Source organism: Gorilla gorilla, chromosome 2, assembly GCF_029281585.2.
Source record: "Gorilla gorilla gorilla isolate KB3781 chromosome 2, NHGRI_mGorGor1-v2.1_pri, whole genome shotgun sequence".
Taxonomy (NCBI): Eukaryota; Metazoa; Chordata; class Mammalia; order Primates; family Hominidae; genus Gorilla; species Gorilla gorilla.
The window spans coordinates 38,814,952-38,830,733 of NC_086017.1; positions in this window are offsets into that span (position 1 = coordinate 38,814,952).

Here is a 15,782-nt window from a genome sequence, read left to right on the forward strand (position 1 = left end):
AAGCCAGGTCTCTGAATGGGAATGGAAGGTGTAGCAGTGAGTGACTTACAACTTCAGAAGAACACTGAGGTCTCAAATGCAAAGCATGGGAGACACTGGAGCCTATTTTTGGCAATCTCACTGCTGTCTATATTCCAACGACATAGTCGTCACTTGGGATGAGAGATTAATAGGTGGTAACAAGACTTAGATATCAGAAAAATCCATTAAAAAGCCCCCTGCATGCCTTACTTGAACTAACTCTCAGGACTGAGGCCTTACTTCACGTAACTCTTAAATGGTTACCTTGCAGTAAACTTTTCATATCCTCTCCTATAGCTGGTGAGTTGGGCAATATTTGAAGTGTATGTGACCGAGGCAGTAGTCTTTCATCAGGTCCATGCTGGCTCACATTTTTAGTCTTCCTGGCACTAGAGCTATTAATAAAATGGCAGCTGTGTAGAATAAAGTAATAGTAATGCTGATGTATTTTGTATTTTGATGCCATCACTGAAGCCATCTTTTCATCACCTGGCAGCTCTACAAATCAGTGTCACTCACACGCCACCAATCCCCCAAAGGAATGCACTTGGCTCAAAGCAACAATCCGTTTTCTCCTCCTAACACTCTGGTCAGAATCAGAAGTATGACGTTACAGTATCAGTTTGATGGTGGTGTTTTTAAAAGTAAAGTAGGAACTATATTTTGAAAAGGTTGGGTAAAGTAATATGCGGGTGGTCCTCAAGTCTCTGTTTATGACTTTTTTGTGTATTTTTTTCTGTAAGAGCTGAGAGATTTTAATAGATAATAGGGAATTAAATAGAATCATCATCTAATAAGCGTGATGTGTGCTGTCACTGTTAATTCAAACATAATGAACAATGACTGAATAATGTTGCATAGAGAGGTCTGCCATATGCTCATTCTAGATGGTTGTGGCAGGATGCTTCCTTAAATATGGATAGTATGAGCTAGCCAACAGCACTCCAAATAATCAGATTTTCTGCTACTCTCAGACTCTCATAGGGATTTCAATATTTTCAGTTAGTTGAATCATAATAATGAATTCAGATCCTAAAGGGCTTTATAGATGTGTATGCAGTGGAAGAAAAGGAAGGAGCGGGGAGATGAGGAGAGAAGAAGGGGAAGACAAAAGAGGGAATAAAATGAAATTTGAATGCTGTTTTCCTTATACCATGAGAAACACCTTCTGAATTAGAAAGTCTGTTTTCCACACCTTCTCCCATCTAAAATTATATTAAATTCTGCTCTATATAAAGCTGGAATACTAATGGCACATAGTATATTTAAGTGGACATTTCTCTCTGTACAACATTCTAATATCTAATTAAAGCCCAAATTACAATGTGTTCTGATGTGTAAGTAAAGCCAAATTGATCCTTCAGTTTTATTCCACAAAATTAATTGATGGATTTGTCACACTCATTGACTAGATAATATTTGGTCTGAACAAACTGAAGGACTGCAAAATTAGTTCTAGTTTAATTGAAAGGGCTAGGTGTCTCACCCCAGGGAGGATACAGGGGAAAGTCCTTTTTTTTGGAAAAGGTCTTTAGACTTTAGAAACCCATATAATCTGAAACAAGTCTAATATCCTTTCTAAAGGACACCAGACTTGTTATTGGTATGTCACATTTGTTACTTAAATCCTTGAATAAGAATCTGAAGATCTCCGAAACGTGCTTCTTCATTTATATCTTGGGAATATGGTGCAAATTATGAGATTATATAAATGTATGTACTTTATGAACTATAAAATGCTATAGAGCTCTGCTACTCAAAGTGTGATTTGTGGACTAGCAGCATTGGCATTACCTGGGAGCTTGTGACAAAGGCAGAACCTCAGGACCAAGACCAGATCCACTAAAACAGAATCTGAATTTCAACAAGATCTCTAGGTGATTCATATGCATATTAAAACTTGACCGTTACTTTGCTATGTATGTATTAACTTTGAGTATATTGTTACATATTATATAAATCTTCGAATAACCTAAAGTATTTATTGGACATGATCTTTAGAGAAGAGAGATTATGGCAAATTAGCATCCTCCAAAAAAAGTCTGAACCAAGAAAAAAACATGCAACACCCACCCCCAAATAAAATCCAGAAAGAATCCTTATGTATCTCTTCAATGTATCTCCTTGAATACATACACAGTAAGTCTAAACACATTAATCTTTTATTTTAACCTGTGTATGGCACGAATATTATTAATTGGCATGATGACCATGAAAGTTCACAGTGGTCTGTAAGTCTGAGTTATATTAATGTTATAATGGTGAAGAAGAAAATGCGTTTATAGATTTATAAAAGATTTTCATCCACAAGAGTTGAAATACATTCTTTCATTACAAAATGAATGTTCTTAAATAATAAGTTTTAAACCCTAATCCTTGAACATTCTGGTAATTGAAGCCTTTTATAGAACTTTCTTTTTTGTTACACCAGAAACAGCAGCAGTAGCACTCTCTTGTACTGGTAGAGTTTGGCTGAAGTATCATGGAAAATTTCAATTCCAAACAGACATAGAGGCTGGCATTTTTATTCTTTTTCCAAAGGAGATTTTGTTAACTGAGAGGAAAGGAAACAAAGTGGGAGAAAATCTTCTTTGTTTAAATTGTTTTTAATTATGAGAAGTTTGGAGAAAATATAACCTGTTTATTTCACATATCACTTTGATACCTACTTTTCTTTTGAACTGAAACTATATTTTAGTAGGTTTCATGAAGTGTAGTGCATGTGTAGCAACAATAATGCACAGTCTGAAACAAATAAGATTTGAAAGTAACCTGGTTAAAAAGCAAGTAGCAAAGCTTGTCATTTTTAATCACTGATTTAGATAAACAGTTTTTAAAATCCAGGACTAAAACTCAAGTATGACTCACATTTAATCTGTAAAATATGAAGTAAATTAGAGACTTACTGACCATTAAATTTATTTTAAGAGAAAAGATATATACACGCAATGCTTTCAGATCTGAAATAAGTGGTTTAATCAAATCTGTAGTATCACTAAAGATTTCTGGGTTGGTTCTGAGTTTTGACTATCCTACTTACTTTTCCATACATGGAATAGCTGAATCTCCCATCTCTATTTCTTTCTCAAACTCTCTGCTGTTCCTATTGCCAATTGGGAATGATTACAGTTGCAAGTAACAGAACAGGGACTTAAACAAAAGGACATTTAATTGTCTCACAAAACATGAGTCCAAAAGTGGGCATTTGGTTGTAAAGTCTCAGTGATGTCACCAAGGACCCAGCCTCTTTCTAACTCTTCATTTAGCTGTTCTTAGGGTGTTGGTGTCTTCTTTTCTCAGCTGTAAAATGGCTGTCCCATTTCTGAGCATCATATCTTCACAATAAGACTCCTCGGAGAAAAGATGTGAGTAAGTGGCAGGGATGACTCACTTCACTACCTCTACCTTTATCAGGGAGGTAAGTCTTTTTCAGAAACCACCCTATAGAATTTCATTATGTCTCCCTGTCCCCTGACTGGTCATTGCTACTTTTAGCTGCAAGAGAGAAAGAGAAAGCAAGTATTTGGCGTTTTTAAATCCTCATTTGTTGGGGACAGGCAAGAAAAAAACAGTTTGGGAATCGTTTATGGGTACGTCACTGAAAATATCTGACACTCTCCTAGGGGGCAATTTAATTGGCCTAATTCAGAGGTTTTCTAGATATCATCTACTTTTGAGTATGTTCTGTATCATTACATCAAACTCTAAAGTGCATATGAATTACTTGGAGATCTTGCTGAAAGATTATATGATACAGTAGAACTAAGGTGGGGCCTGAGAAATTGCATTTATAACAAGCTCTCAGGTGATGCCAATGCCGCTCAACCATATAACCATAGTTTGAGTAGTAAAGTTATATATTCTGTCTGCTCTATCATATTTTAAAATTTTGGTCTCAGTATAATTATGCCTACCCACATTCTCATCCCTTAATTCCTTCTGTCATTTTCTGTATACAGTTATGTTTTTTTTTATCATTTTTATTTTTTCACTTGTCCTCAGTCACTTTTAATGAGATAATGCATGTGAAGGTGCGTAGCACACATAAATATTAGCTACAAATTCCTTTCATGTTTTCTGTTTTTCTACTCTTTCCTAATTTATGAAAGATTGTTTACTTTCTCCCTTTATATTCCTCTTTAAAAATTCCATTTATGGCTGGATGTGGTGGCTCATGCCTGTAATCCTAGAATTTTGGGAGGCTGAGGCAGGCAAATCACTCGAGGCCAGGAGTTTGAGACCAGCCTGGCCAACATGGCGAAACCCCATCTCTACTAAAAATACAAAAATTAGCCAGATGTGCTGGTGTTCCTCTAGTTCCAGCTACCAGAGAGGCTAAGGCACAAGAATTACCTGAGCTGTGGGAACCAGAGGTTGCAGCGAGCCAAGATCATGCCACTGCGCTCTGCCCTGGGCAACAGAGTGAGACTCCATCTCAAAATAAATAAAATAAAATTCCATTTGTGAGGGAAAACGTAACTATCTAAATTAACAAATGTAAATTTAGTTGCAGTGATAGTCTCGTGTCAAAGAAAAGACAAATCTCATGTAAAAACAAATAGGAAGAGAGAATAATTTCTTGGCCATCTCTGACACTGATGGAAAGGCTGAGCATATGTTTAATGAATTGTCACAGAATTCCCTGTTCAGATGGACACTGCTTTCTCAAATTAAACTTGTTATTCCTTAATTACAGCAGTCACAGGAAATAAAGCACTATCTCTCAGGCAATATTATTGTTTTCCTGTTTTGTTTAATTATAAGTGTAGAATAGAATTACTTACAACTATGCGTCTTTGCAAGATTTCAGTTACATTGAAGATTAAACAGACTTTTATGAATCAACGAGGCATCATTTATACTCATGATTTCATTGGAAAATATATTGTGACTCTAGTCAGCCAGCTTACATGTATACATTTAAGTGTCTTATCTTATTCCTCGAAGACAGCTTCTAGCCTGCAAGCAGTGATGTCCAATAGAGCTTCCTGCAATTATGGCAATATGCTATCCGCACTGTCCCATAGGGCAGCCACTGGCCACATGTGACACAGCTAGTCCAAATAAAAATTGGATTTTTAGATTTTTTCTTAGTTACTGCGCATTTAAATTTAAATGTTTGTGACTGGTGACTGTCATATCAGACAGACAGCTCTAGCAGCACTGAAAGGTTGTGGGTTTTGTTCGTTTTGACCATTGTTACTCATTGATTCTGAAGGTTAACACCTCCTTCTTGTATACACTTATTGTCTAAGAGTCCACTTAGCTTTATAGAAGCAAAATTGTGAAATATAAATGGGGCTAACCTCACTAATTTTAGATTTATATGTAGTAAAAAATGCATATAAATATTTTGGCTACTGGAGGATACAGCTTTGATAGAAATTCTTGTGACAGGATAAAGCAAAGAATCGTAGCTAGTAATAATATTTGAACAATAATTCTCTTTTCTGGGCTGAATAATTCATTGAACTTTATAGTTTTATGTCCATCTGAGTGTAAATTATTCCATTTCCATTAACATGTCATCATCTAATTAGTGTCCATAACATAAATTATCAACATGACTTTTTATTACCATCATTAATTCATTCATTTATTATGCATACTACACCAACTTTCAAAAGGAACAGGAGCTGATTCATTCATATCATCACTTGGCTTTGCTGGAGTCAGTTTCAGTTCCTTTTGAAAGTTGGTGTAGTATTTGTCAGGATGTTTGTAACACACCTTGAATATGACTTCTTACAGAGTAAAAACTGCTAAGCTGTAAACCTCGTTGTATTTATATTTTAATATTATACCTGTCCTCATCTTATTTCTCTTAGTCTTAGTTCCCATTTAATGAGTTTTTTTCAAGTGCTTACTTTTTTTAATCTCTTAGAAAGCTTAAAAAGCTATGTTAAATTCTAGTAAATATATTTATTTACTTTAAGGTAGGGTAAAAATCCACCATTAAAAGTAAATAAATATATTGAGATAAATACTTTTTGGAGTTTATTTGATGGAATCGAGTATATATTTATATGTATAATATACATATTTATATGTTTATATGTTTATATTTGTAACCCTTTGGTATTATTTTGGAGCTATTTATCAAAAATGATACATGATACGTAAATGAACATTTGACCTAGCTATTCTACTTCTTGGTATTTTTCGTAGGGAAATAATCAAATGATATAGAAAGATATGTAAAATCATGTGCATTATACTTTTATTTTTAACAAATATATGTAAAACTTAAAATAACATAAATGTGCACCAATAACATATTGGATTAGTAAATCATACACGTGAACTTGAATCTTAAGTATTATTAAATGATCACGTATATATTTTTTGACACTGAGAGATGGTGATACGTAAAGAAAATCAGGTTACAAAATAGTAGTATGTGTAGAAAAAATCTTGTTCGGTTTAAAAGAGTGAATATTTATATTTGCATTAAAACATACTGCTATATTTTAATGGTGGTTATCACTGTATGGTAGGATTAAGAATGATTTTAAACTTCTTTGTTATTTTTCCCCTTCAGTGTTAACAATGTCTATATAGAAGCCTGATCATCAACTGGTATATTTTCTTTTCTTTTCTTTATTTTTCTTTTATTTTTTTGAGACAGAGTTTCACTCTTGTTGCCCAGGCTGGAGTGCAATGGTGTGATCTCAGCTCACTGCAGCCTCTGCCTCCTGGGTTCAAGTGATTCTCCTGCCTCAGCCACCCAAGTAGCTGGGATTACAGATGCCTGCCACCACATCTGGCTAATTTTTTGTATTTTTAGTAAAGACAGGGTTTCACCATATTGGTCAGGCTGGTCTCAAACTCCCGACCTTAAGTGATCCACCCGCCTCGGCCTCCCAAAGTGCTGGGATTACAGGCGTGAGCCACCATGCCCAGCCCAGCTAGTATATTTTCTTACAGCCATACCAATGGTTAAAATATGGAACTATTTCCATATTGTTTGAAAAATAGCCAATATTCTGAGTCCCTCAACAAGCATGACCCTGTCTCTGCTGCCCTGGCCACCTAGACCCCTCCTCCCAGACTGCCTATATCCCAACTTACGATTTTGTTCTTAAGTCGTGACTGTATTGTTACACACTAATTCAAGTTCTAAATAATGGCCATATATAATCAAAATGGTTACAGTTTTAGAAAGAGTATCTTCCAAATTAATAAAACATTTTAAAGGGTGTTGTGTTGTGTTGTGTTGTGTTGTATTTGATTGGAAGTAATAGGGTCCGTCTCAAACCAGGATATTTATTAGTACCATAACTGGAAGTTGAGTTGGATGATGGACTTGGTTATAATTAGAAGTTTAATGATACGTCAAAAACAGAATATCCTATCTTGCTTCTCTGCCATCGTAATGCTGGCTTTGCTCATGGTTCCAAGGTGGCTGCCAGTGGCTTCTAAGGGTAGTTATTTTCTTATTTTTTTCCAGCAGGAAAAAGGGGGAGAAAAATCCCTCTTTCTCAAATATGACCTGTAACAATGTATCATGCCTATGGTATTATCAGTAGAATGTCTGGACTTACTGCCTAAGACTAATCAAGGTCTGTTGTCTGGGTTTGGGTCTCCATTCTCTGAATCATGTGGGGGTGTGGTGGATACCTGAAAAAACTGAGTTTCACATTGTGAAGGAAAAAAGTGTGGGATAAATGCTTTATAGGCAAACAGTGGTGTCCATTTCAGCTACTTACAGATTTGGTTGTCCGGACATTTCACTCTGGTGGAAACTATTATTTCTTTATAGTGTATACATACACACACAAAGTCTAAAGCAAATAATACCATTATATAAAGTGAATGGATTGTAGCATTTAAGATCAATACGACTACTTTATTTTCAATAAATAAATTTTATAATCAGTTGAAATGTATTCATTTGACTTATAAATCACCTTCACTACTACAAGCCTAGGATTATGATGCCAGTGGGATTACACACAGATACATACACACACAGTCGAAGCTGACCTTGAGAAAAGCATTTGTGTGCAAGCAGCATATTTATGAAGTGCAGGAATCAGTAATAGGGGAATGGGAAATAATTATGGCAAAGAAAGGGCAGCCAATGTGAGTTATTAAGCATGCCACTGTTACAGACATTGGAGCAAGGAGACATAATATACTGTGCCTCTGAATTATCCCACTTGAGTGAGGGAGCTGGGGAATTTATACACCAACTCCCATCATTTACTTGTTGAGGGCTTGCTCCCAGGGGTTTTAATTCTCCATCACTTCTAGTTTGATACATATACAGGCCCAGGAAGCTTCTGAGATTCTGCTGGGAGAACTCTTGGCATAGATACAGATTCTGGCAGTTAGAAGTCATAAGAGCACCATGACTTGATGGGATCTGAGGGATATGGGTGTGGCTCTGAAGTGTCCATTACATTCACAAGCATGCATGCATTCATATGATAGGCATATATGTATTTGTGAGATGGCATATGTATACGTATGACAGTTATAGTTACTATTATATTTTATAGTACACAAATGAGGAAACTGAGGCACAAAGACATTAACATGCTCATAATTGCACAGTTAGTAGTTAGCACAATGGGAATTCAACTTCAGGTTGCTGATGTCTGGTCCTTTGCCTCTTAATTACTACACTATTGGAATCAGGATACATATTTTTTTCCCCTCAGTGAAACTGTTTTACAGCATTAGATTATTTTAAAGGGCCTTGTTACCACTGTTTTCACTTTCTTGCATGTCACAATGGGCCTTGGGGCAAATGTCACACTGCCCTCTGGGGTAGGTTATCCTGTACAGAATCGAGGCCTTTTATGGCCAATGTTTACATTGAATTTGAATTTTCATTAATTGATAACCTTTTAAGGAAGGCATCTCTTTGAGCTAATGCAATCAGGAAGTTAATTTCAAATGATTGTGGTACTGTGTCACTGAGGCCACAGAGTTCTAACAAAGGTTTGGAAATGCAGACAGTGACTCTCAGCATGAGTTTTATTGCACAGCAAATGTAAAAATTTAGAAACACAGTCAAGCACATATTGTTTATTTCTGCTTTAATACATATTCTCCTATAAACAGGTCAGGTGCCTGGGAGCATCTGCTTTATTTGACTGTTATACATTTTTTATTTGACACTTCAATATTGCCTTTGGTATTGTTGTCTAATACACTTCATTATCTTAAAGTGTATTACTTCCTGAGTTTGACAGCATATTTAGCATTGTACAATATGTAAGAAGGGAAAGCCCCATTCTGAGTGCTGGTGGTTGTCATCCTTCAGCTCCATTTTGGTGTGCTGAGAGTAATTGCCACTAAATGGAAGTGTACGTGGATGGCTTTGAGAAATGGGTGGGTTGGAAAATGAAAGTTGAGGGGGCCCACCTGTGTCTTGTCTGAATAGCTCCTTTACCAATGTTCTCTTTGAATAACACAAAAGTCCAGTGAAGATCTCCTCCCCATCTCCCTCCTCCTCTTTCTCCTCATCATAATAATCATGATTATTTCTACATTGTAGAGGGAGGGATTAGGAGAGTGGGTTTTGTGCTCAGGCTACTTGTGCTCAAGCCCCAACTGCTTCATGGATTTATTTATTTTACTTTTATATTAAGGTATATGTGCTGGATAGAGCTGGCTTGCACCAGCTTGCAAGAACTGATTTTGCAAATCTCTTCCAAGTTCATGTTCAGTCATGTCATGTTGGTAGCTTGAAATACTTATGTATACATCACTAGCTAGGTCAAGATGTAGAGTATTACTCCAAAAATGTCCTCTCATTCCCCTCCCTGACCTAAACCATTCCCATAGGAGGTTATCCCTATTTCCACTTCTATAAATATCAGTTAATTTTGCATTTATTGAAATGTGTGTAAGGAAACATCAGCATGTCTTCTTTTGAACCTGATTTCTTTTGTTCAAGAACATGTCAGTGAGTCATGCATGTTTCTGTATGTAACTTTGCTTAACTCTTTTTTTGGTATAAAGTGTGCTGTTCAACATGTTATATGATAGTCCATAACCACATGTGACTGTTGAGTCCTTGAAGTATGGCTAGTGAAACTGAGCAACTAAATTTTTAACCAGGGAACTAAACTTCACAGCACATTGAATTGAGATGTGCGCTAAGTGTAAAATACACATTAGGTTTTGAAGACAGTATGTAAAACAGGATGTAAAATACCTTCATATTTTGTATATTGATCACTTATTAAAATGATACAAATGATAATATTTTGATTTATTGTGTTAAATAAAATATATTACTGAAAATGGTTTCACCATGTATTAACTTGGGCTGTGTAACAAATTACCGCAAACTTGGTGGCTTAGAACAACAGGAATTTATTCTCATTTTTCTGGAGACCATACGTCTGAAATCAAGATGTCAGGAGGGTTAGTTCCTTCTGGAGGTTCTGAGGGAGAATCCATCCCATGCCTCACTCCTAGCTTCAGGTGGTTGTTGCAATTCTTGGCATTGCTTGATTTGTAGAAACATCACTCCAGTTTCTGCCTCCATCTTCACATGGTCTTCTGTGTCTTTTCCTTTTCTATCCGTTATAAAGACACTTTTTATTGGATTTCAGGCCCACCATAATCCAGGATGATCTCATCTTGAGGTCCTCACCTGTGTACCAAAGACACATTCCAAATAAAATTCTATACTGAAGTTTGTATGTAAATCTTTTTGGGAGGGGCATTTTTCAATGTACTACACACATGCTTTTCATTTGTTTTCTACTTTATTTAATGTGACTACTAGAATGTTTAATATTACATATGTGGCTTGCATTGTGTCTCCATTAAACAGTGCTGCTAGATGGTATCCCATCAGGTGAGTATACTTTAATGTACCTATTCATCAGTATGAGATCATTTTTAGCTGTCATCTCTTCAAATCTTTCTCCTCTTTTCATCTAGAGCTTCAAGCACATGTGTGGTAAAAGCTTTTATGTCTTGTGTGTTTCCTTTATTCCTAAATTTCCAGGCCAGGCGCAGTGGCTCACACCTGTAATCCCAGCACTTTAGGAGGCCAAGGCGGGCAGATTACTTGAGGTCAGGAGTTTGAGACCAGCCTGGCCTGCATGGTAAGATCCTGTCTCCACTAAAAATACAAAAATTAGCCAGGCGTAGTGGTGCACACCTGTAATCTCAGCCACCTGGGAGGCTGGGGCAGGAGAAATCACTTGAACCTGAGAGGTGGAGGTTGCAGTGAGCCAAGATCACGCCACTGCACTCTAGCCTGGGTGACAGAGTGAGACTCGGTCTCAAAAAGAAAAAAAAAATAAATTTCCATCCTTTTGTCCTCTGACCCATCATCCAGTTTAATAAGGCTCTGTTCTATTGTGTCCAATCTGCAGCCAAACTCAGTCACTGATTTCTTAATTTCAGTGATTTTATTTTCCGTGTTTAGAATTTGTTTGTTTTTTATGCACAGATTCCAGTTCTCTAGTAAAAAAATATTGATTTTGCTGTTGATTTTGTTGACATATTAATCAGTTATTTTGGTGTTCATATCTGAGTCTGTTGTCTTTTTATTTTCCGCTTGGTCTTGCTTTTGTAATACTTAATAATGGTTTATTAAATATTTAGCACATATTTGAAACACTGTACAGGCACAGGATGACAATATCCTCCTGAGAGGGTAATTTGACATGTGGCACAGGGACATCGCCTCAGCCCAGCTGGCAGCTGAGCTAACTCAAGGCTGGGCTGTAGTTTTTATATGTCTCAGTCTGCCTTTGCTTTAAATCCTCCTATGTTTTAGCTCTTCATGTATTCTACTTGAGAACCTGAGGTGTTTACTCGGGCCTTTTTCCTATGGCATTTTTTTAAATTTCATTTTTATCTTCCTAGCAGGATATGACTATTAACAGCTCTTCCATACCACTAGCCAGCTCCTTTCTACTAGATTCTTAGCATTTTGTCTAACACCACTTAAGAAGTGGTAAGTACCTCAAAACAAAAACTTGTGCTGAGGATTGGAATCACTTCTGTTTATACACTTGGCCCCTCAACTTCTCTCTAATTTGGCAGCACCAAATGCAGTTTTTGTATCAGCAGCTACATGAGATTGTCAAAAGCTCTGCTGGCTTCTCTGCCATTTAGGTGCATCTGACAGGCTTGTTAGCTTCTCATTTTGTACCAAGAACTGGCACATGACCCAGGGGGAGAACCAGTGTATAGAAAGCTGGGCTCAGCTTGAAGATTGTCCTTTCCATTATCTTTGCCTCTACAGTCCTGTCTTCCTTGGAAGGCCCTACAACCCAAGAACAGATGTTCTGCTTTGTTATTGTCTTTCCTAGTTCTCACTGAGAGCTTTGTCTTTACTCCATCAGAAGAGGAAGTTGCAAGTTAGCATTTTAAGCAGAACTTAGACGCAGTTTTATTAAAATTTAATTTCAGTCACAAGTATCACATCCTATTCTTTCCCTCACTGAAACCCCTAAATTATATGCTTTGAAATATAAATAGAAAGCTCCTTTCCTGCCCTGAGTAATCAGCCCGATGACTATCATGAGAGTTCAGTATAATGTATAGTGGAAACAAGTCTCCAAAGCAAACTTTACTAGAAACTAGAGTTGTGTTCTAGGTTAACTCATGTCACTTTGCTTGACTCTGGGATGTCTTCTTTTATACACTGGGTTCACTTTGTAATTGGCTCTGCCTACCCAGGTTGCGCTTTAAAGCCCTGAGCCTGGCTCACTCTATTACATCTAATCTCTAAACTGGCCTAATTCCTTGCCACAAATTTCAGTTTTATTCTCTAATGTTATCTTACCATCCCTAAATCTTCTTCACTTTTGCCATGCTAACAGGCCAGATTAGGATATATGACTTTAACTTACCACAAGATTCTCCCAATACTGCTTTACTAAATGGCCTTGAGTAGATTCCAGTTCTGATTTTGGACGGAACTATCTTGTGCTACCACACCTCAGTTTGTGCCAATAAAGAAAGCTTTTGAGAGCTGCATTTCATACTCTGGTACAGGTGGAAAATAAGTTTCAATCTATGCGTTAGCGCAAATTCATTGGAGATGGACTCCTTGCTTGTTGAAAGAATGTTATAGCAGAGGGATCATAGGTATCTCAAATATAGAAGGGGTGATACAGATTACACTTGTGAATTTGGGATGAGAAATGTTCCTTTTAGATTTCATCTAAGGAAGGATGAAGAAAATAGTTATATCAAGTATCTGTTATATACTAGGTGTTTCTTTTCTTTCTTTCCTTTTCTTTTTTTTTTTGAGATGAAGTCTCACTCCATCACCCAGGCTGGAGTCCAATGGCACAATCTCGGCTCACTGCAACCTCTGCCTCCTGGGTTCAAGTGATTCTCATGCCTCAGCCTCCTGAGTAGCTGGGACTGTATAGGCATGCACCACCATGCCTGGCTAATTTTTGTATTTTTAGTAGAAACAGGGTTTCGCCATGTTGCCCAGGCTGATCTCGAACTCCTGGACTCGAGCAATCCTCCCTCTTTGGCTTCCCAAATTGCTGGGATTACAGGTGTGAGCCATCACACCCGGCCATTTCTAGATGTTTCTGTATGCTTTATTCTACTGCTATCAGGTAATTGAATATCCAAGGATGTCTGATGTCTTAGCAGTAGAAGAATCTAATTAGCAAATACTTTCCTTGGCATGGAACTGTACATAATTTCATAACAAATGAATATTTATATTACTATAGTCAACTTACATAAATGCCTGCCAATTTTCATAGTCATGCAAAAATGCTTTTTATACCCAATGCTAAATTTATTGAGGCATAACTTAAATATAGTGTATACACAGATTCTAAGTATGAAAATTGATCAATTTTGGCAAATGAATACACCCATGTTACCCATTCTCTGGCAAGATGAAGACTATTTCTGTCATCCCAGAGAGTTTCCTTGTGCCCTTCCCAGTCAAGTCTCCCCCATCCGGAAACAAATGCTAATCTTATTTCTATCATAATAGTTTTGTCTCGTGTAGAATTTTATATAAATAAGATTTTATATACTATTTTTTTCTGGAGCCTTTTTCTCAGAATAACGTTGAGACTCATGATGTTATATATATCAGTAGTTTATTTGTTATTACTAAGTAGTGTTCTATAATATGAATATACTGCTAATTACCTGTTTTCCTGTTAATGGGCATCTGAACTTTTTCATATTTTGGCTATTTTAAATAAATCTTCTGTAAAGATTTGTATATGAGGCTTTCTTTTGTCAACATAGGTTCTCATTTATCTTAAATAAATACCTATAAATGAGATTCCTGGGTTATAGAATATGTCTATTTTACTTTTAAAGAAATGTCTGTACTAATGATACTCCACGTCTTGAGGTGTATTTTGTCTGCTATTCATATAGATTTTTCCTGTATTGATTGTATGGGATATATTTTTCCTTCCTTTTATATCAAAACTTGTCTGTATCTTTAAAGGGCGTTTCTTATAAACAAGATATATAGTGGATCTTTCATTTCAATCTATTCTGACAATCTCTTCTTTTTGACTGGGATATTTAGTTCAACCCAATGCAATGTAGACATTAATATGTTTGGATTTAAGGCTACCATCTTGGTATCTAGATTATACTTGTCTCACCTGTTCTGTATTTTCTGAGATGAATTGAGTAATTTTTAGTACTCTCTTTTTTATCTCCTCTATTGGCCTTTTAATTATGCACTCTGGTCTTTTTTTAGTGCATGCTCAAGAGAAAGAGGCAGCAAACTACATCCTGCAGGCCATATCCAGCCCTAGTTTTTATACACAAAGTTTCACTGGAACAGTTATGCCTATTTATTTACAAATTACATATGGCTGCTTTTGGACTACAATAGTACAGCTAAGTAGCTGCAACAAAGACTAAACAGCCTGTAGAGTCTAAAACATTTACTAATTAACCCTTTACAGAAAAGGTATGCGAGGCCCTGCTATAGAGATTAAAAATACATGCATTTTCACTCTCTATAGCCTACCTCAGAAAACATCCCACTACTCCGCAAACAATACATGAACCTTACAACAATATATTTCTAATTACCAAACTCCTGCACTTTGTGTCCTTTTGTCATATGTCGTACCTCTACATATGCTATAAACCCCACAGTACATTTTTTGTTTTTGTTGTTTTTTGAGACCATCTCACTCTGTCGCCCAAGCTAGAGTGAAGTGGCAGGATCTCTCCTCACTGCAATATCTGCCTCCTAGGTTCAAGTGATTCTCATGCCTCAGCCTCTGAGTAGCTGGGATTACAAACATTCAGCACCACACCCAGCTAATTTTTGTATTTTTGGTAGAGACAGGGTTTCACCATGTTGGTCAGACTGGTCTCGAACTCTTGGCCTCAAGTGATCTGCCTGCCCACTCACCCGCCTCAGCCTCCCAAAGTACTAGGATTACAGGCATGAGCCATCACACTGGGCCCCACAGTCATTTTTAACATTTCTACTTTAAATAGCTTGAATTTCACTTTAAATACTCTTTTAAAAAGACTTAATCTTGTGAAGTAGGTCTGCTGGAGATAAATTCTTTCAGCTTTTGTCTGTCTGAAAATATCTTTATTTCTCTTTCATTTTTAAAAGATATTTTCACTGGATATAAAATTCTAGTTTGACAGTTTTTTAGTACTTTAAAAATGTCTTCTCAGGCTGGGCACAGTGGCTCACACCTGTAATCCTAGCACTTTGGGAGGCCAAGGTGGGTGGATCACCTGAGGTCAGGAGTTTGAGACCAGCCTGGGAAACATGGTGAAACCCCATCTCTATTAAAAATACA